Source organism: Vombatus ursinus, unplaced genomic scaffold (assembly GCF_900497805.2).
Source record: "Vombatus ursinus unplaced genomic scaffold, bare-nosed wombat genome assembly UNPS02014808.1, whole genome shotgun sequence".
Taxonomy (NCBI): domain Eukaryota; kingdom Metazoa; phylum Chordata; class Mammalia; order Diprotodontia; family Vombatidae; genus Vombatus; species Vombatus ursinus.
In genome coordinates, this window is record NW_020954586.1 from 4,166,233 (window position 1) to 4,171,767 (window position 5,535).

Genomic DNA, 5,535 nt, shown 5'->3' on the forward strand with positions numbered 1-5,535 from the left:
TCTTCTCTTCTTTCTCCCTCCTCTCCCTTTCTCTTCTCTTCTCCCTCCCTCATTCTCTCCCTCCTCTCCCTTTCTCTTCTTTCTCCCTCCCTCTTTCTCTTCCTCCCTCATCTCCCCTTCTCTCTCTCCCCCATCTCCCTCTCCCTCCCTTTCTCTTCTCTTCTTTCTCTCTCCCTCTCATTTCCTCCCTCCCCTTCCCTTTCTCGTTTCCCTTCTCTCTCTCCCTCTCTCATTCTCTCCCTCCCTCATCCCCCATCTCCCTCTCTCTCCCTTTCTCTTCTCTTCTTTCTCCCTCCTCTCCCTTTCTCTTCTCTTCTTTCTCTCTCCCTCTCATTTCCTCCCTCCCCTTCCCTTTCTCGTTTCCCTTCTCTCTCTCCCTCTCTCATTCTCTCCCTCCCTCATCCCCCATCTCCCTCTCTCTCCCTTTCTCTTCTCTTCTTTCTCCCTCCCTCTCATTCTCTCCCTCCTCTCCCTTTCTCTTCTTTCTCCCTCCCTCTTTCTCTCCCTCTCATTCTCTCCCTCCCTCATCTCCCCTTCTCTCTCTCCATCTCCCTCTCCCTCCCTTTTTCTCTTCTTTCTCCCTCCCTCTCATTCTCTCCCTCCTCTCCCTTTCTCTTCTTTGCCCCTCCCTCTTTCTCTCCCTCTCATTCTCTCCCTCATCTCCCCTTGTCTCTCTCCCCCATCTCCCTCTCCCTCCCTTTCTCTTCTCTTCTCCCTCCCTCTGATTCTCTCCCTCCTCTCCCTTTCTCTTCTTTCTCCCTCCCTCTTTCTCTCCCTCTCATTCTCTCCCTCCCTCATCTCCCCTTCTCTCTCTCCCCCATCTCCCTCTCCCTCCCTCTCATTCTCTCCCTCCTCTCCCTTTCTCTTCTTTCTCCCTCCCTCTTTCTCTCCCTCTCATTCTCTCCCTCCCTCATCTCCCCTTCTCTCTCTCCCCCATCTCCCTCTCCCTCCCTCTCATTCCCTCCCTCCCCTTCCCTTTCTCGTCTCCCTTCTCTCTCCCTCTCTCATTCTCTCCCTCCCTCATCTCCCTTCTCTGTCTTCTTCTTTCTCCCCCATCTCTCTCCCTCTCCGTCTTCTCTTCTTCCTCTCCGTCTTCTCTTCTTCCTCTCTCCCTCTCATTCTCTCCCTCCCCTTCCCTTTCTCTTCTCCTCTCTTCTCTCTCTCTCCCTCTCTCCCTCTCCTTTTCTCCCTCATCTCCCCTTCTCTCTCTCCCCCGTCTCCCTCTCCCTCTCTTCTCTTCTTTCTCTCCCTCTCACATTCTCTCCCTCCCCCGTATCCACTTCTCTCTGTCCTCCAACCCACCCCCCACCCCCCTACAAAGCTGAGGAAATGATTTTCCTAAAGCCCAGGTCCGACCATGTCATTCTCCCACTCTATAAAAATCAGTGGTTCCCTTTCCCTCTAGGAGTCAACTGAAATTCCTCTCTGGCATTTAAAGCCCTTCACCAGTCAGACCCCAACCTACCTGTCCAGGTTTATTACACTTTCTTCCCTATCAGGTGTTCGGTGGTCCAGTCAAATTGACCTCACTGTACCAAACACTCAGGACTTGCTTGGATATATGCCCACTTCACCTCTGCCTGGATTCCTTCAAGGTCAAGTTCAGGCACCATCTCCTACATTAACCTTTGCCTGATTCTGGATTCAGAAAGACCCAAATTCAAATCTAGCCTCAGGCACCTACTAGCTGTGTGACCCTGGGTCAGTCCCTTGACCTTTGTCTCAGTTTCCCCCACCTGTAAAATGAGGGTTATAATAGCACGTACCTCCCTGGTTTGTTGTGAGGATCAAAATGAAATAACACATGTAGGTAAAGTGCTTTGCAAACCTCAAATAGCTTCATTAAGTGCTTGGCTATTAGTATTACAAATGCCAGTGTTTTCCTTCCCAATTCATCAAATACATTTTATGTATAACTCTAAGTGTATACTTACAACAGGTTAGGCTTAGGGGCTGATAGAACAGAATGAAGCCTCCAGATTGATAGTAATTCTATCCTTGGATGTTTGAATGTTTGTGATTATGCCCTGAGTTGGAAAGAGAAAGCAGTCTAACAATGGCCTGGGGCACTGGTTTCCCAGCCTAGCATAAGAAAGGACACTTTGCTCCCAGAGAGCCTGTGCCCTCTTGGGGTGGACAAAGGGCCATGAGGAAATACACAGGAAAGGGTCATCCACGGGTGTTTATTAGGAGAAAAAACTAGATCAGTCAGATGCAGTCTTTTAAAGAATAAAAAAAATTTTTTTAAAAATTAGAAATGGGAGCAGGTCATAACAAGCTAAGTAAGGCAGGAGCCAGGGATGAGGACTGACATTTATTAAGCTCCCACTAGGAGTGCTAGGCACTGTGCTAAGAGTTGGGGGATATAAAAAAAAAGTCAAGACAGTCCCTGCCTTCAAGGAGCTTACAATCTAACGGGAGGGACAACACGCAAACAAATAGGTACACACAAGCTACATACAGGATAAAGAGGAAATCGTTAACAGAGGGAAGGCACTAAAATTAAGAGGGGATAGGAAAGGCTTTGTAGAAGGTGGGATTTCAATTGAGACTTGAAGGAAGCCAGGGAAGCACTCAGTCACCTGAGCTGGGAAGAAATAATTTCCAGAATTGAGGGGATGCCCATTGGGGAATGGCGGAACAAGTTGTGGTATATAACTGTAATGGAATACTATTGTGCTGTAAGAAACAATGAGCAGACAGACTTCAGAAAAACCTGGAAAGACTTGTATGGACTGATGCTGAGTGAAGTGAGCAGAACCAGGAGAATGCTGTACACAGTAATAGCTGCATTATTCAATGACTGACTGATAGACTTAGCTCTTCCCAGCAACGTAAGAATCTAAGACAACTCCAAAAGACTCATCGTGAAAAATGCTATCCACATCCAGAGATAAAACTATGGAATCTAAATATAGATGGAAGCATACTATTTGCTCTCCTTTTCTTCTGTATCCACTCTCATGGTTCCTCCCACTAATTCTACTTCTTTACATCGTGACTAATGGGAAAAGAGGCTTAATATGAATGTATAAGTAGAGTCTATATCAGATTGCATGCCGTTTTGGGGAGGGGGGAGGAGAGGAAGGAGGAGAAAATTTAAAACTCAAAATCTTATGGAATTGAATGTCAAGACCTTAAATAAATTAATTATAAAAAAAAGAAATAATTTCCAGGTTCTTTAGCGACTTATAGTCCTCAGTAAAGTAGCCAGTCCAAGTCTTGACGGAACTAGAACATTCTTCCCTGGGTTTGAGATTTTTGTAGTGCCTTGCAAAATCAGCTGCAAAAAGCCTGACACCTGTAGTTATACAACACTGCACCAAATACACATCAGCCTATAACAAGTCCAGAAGCATTTATTAAGCACTCACTGTATGCCAGGCATTGTGCTAAATACTGGGACCGCAAAGAAAGGCAAAAGACAGTCGATCCCTTCTCTCCTGGAGCTCACAGCCACTGGACCACAGAGCAAAGGATATGGAAATAGCATCACAGGGATTCACCTAAGAGTGATATTCACAGCAAATAGCTGTGTGACCACAGTAACAAAACGTGCAGTAGACATAGCCATGCAAAGCCTCACTTGCTAGATGGCTTCTGTGACTCCAGAAAACTCACCGAGGAGATTGCATCAGCTTTGCTCTTCATGTTTCTGCCCCTCTGATTAAGGGGCTGAGCAAAAATCTCCTCTCAAAGCCCCCATTTAAAGAAGGCTCAGAAGCCCATGTTGTTATTCTTCAGTCGTGTCTCACTCTCCGTGACCCCATTTGGGGTTCTCTCGGCAAAGATACTGGAGTGGTTTGCCATTTCCTTCTCCACCTCATTTTACAGATGAGGAAACTGAGGCAAACAGGGTTAAGTGACTTGCTCAAGGCCCCACAGCTAGTACGTCTGATTTGAACTCAGGTCTTTCTGATCGCATGCCAAGCATCGGAGGTCTTGGCACACCCATTGTGCCACCTAGTTGCCCCAAAGCGTTCCTTCATTTTCCACCAACCGCCCTCATGCACCCAGGCTCCCCTTTCATCATCCTTTGGTGGGTTGTCTTTCCCCATTAGATTTAAGCTCCTTAATGACAGGGACTCTTTCTTATTAACGTTCCTCACATTTAGCTCCAACCCTGGCCCAGGCGCTTAATAAATGTTTATTGGATTACATTGCACTGACTGTTCCTTGGCTATAGCAGCTTCCAATTGCACTAAGACTTTTGGGACACTGCATCATCAGTGACCTGTCTGCCTGTCAGATGGAACCCCGATGGTCCTTATGAACTGTCCCGATAGTCCTCAAAATGGTATTTTATTCATTGTTTATCAGCCATATCCTTTACAACACTGAGTGCAGTCACACACAATGCCCTGCCGCCTTGTCTGCTTTGCTAACATCTTCTCAGGACTTACTGGACTGGGTTGTTTTCTCTCAGGGCTTCCTAACAATCGATGCCTCGAGATAGTATTTGATCTCAGAGTCTGCTTCTCCTCAAGCTGACTTCTATTCGGATTTCTTCCAGAAATGCTCCCTTTCTGCCCCTTTCAGCAAGCTGACTTTTGACTTACTTAGGGGAGGAAGTCCCTCATTTCCTGAGGCAGCCCCTTTCACTTTTGGGGGGCTCTACTGAGAAGCTGGCATCTTTGCCCCCCCGACCTGTCCCAAGCCAGACAGGTCTCATCTCTTCCACATCTAATCAGTGGCTACCTCACAGCTGTCTGGTGGCAAGTCCTGTTCTCTCCTTCATGGGGTACTGACGAACTTCCCCTGGGGTCCGACAGAGGCTTCGACAGGCTTCTTGCACTGATTATCACAGTTATGGGCTCAGTGCCCTAGCTGCCGATCTCTTTGGGGAACTGCCTGGATGTCCACACAAAAGCCCAAATCCTCTGGTTCTCTGGAGTTTATTGTGGCTTTTTTCTGCAAGGGGGCAAGACAGAGGTTGAGTTTCCCTCCTGCCTCCTACCCAAGCGATTCCTTCTCAGGGACTTGACTGGCCATGACTTGCATTAAACTGCTAGATGTGGGAACCCACCATTCCAAACACCAGCCTCACACACAGTAGGCAAGCCCCTAAAACAATCCCCCTGACTTCCTGATGCAGGTAGTGGAGACCCCTTGATTGGCCTGAGATGTTGAAGCCTTGCTCATACCTAATTTATACCTCTAATTGATTGACTCAATTGAGAGACAGCCTCACCAGACAAAGGTATCTTGTCATTTACTTTTAGTGGGAGGGGGGTAATTGCCTAGGCTGCCCATTACACAGACATATGTCTTTATCTGGTCAAAGTGAAAGTGTCTAAGTGTTCTGAGGGGGAAATTTAAATTAAAAAAAATAAAGGTCATTAGGTTGTCTAAGAAAGCTTGATAGACCCTTGTGGGGGTGGGGGGGGGTGACTAGACTCCATGGGACCCTTCTATCTAGTTCCCAGAGTTAGTGGCTTGGACAAGGCAGAGGAGCTCGAGGAATAGGAACCTGTGTATCGTGGGCAGGAGAAATCTGCATGGAGGGTGGAGTGGGGGGAACCCGCGTGCAGAGCA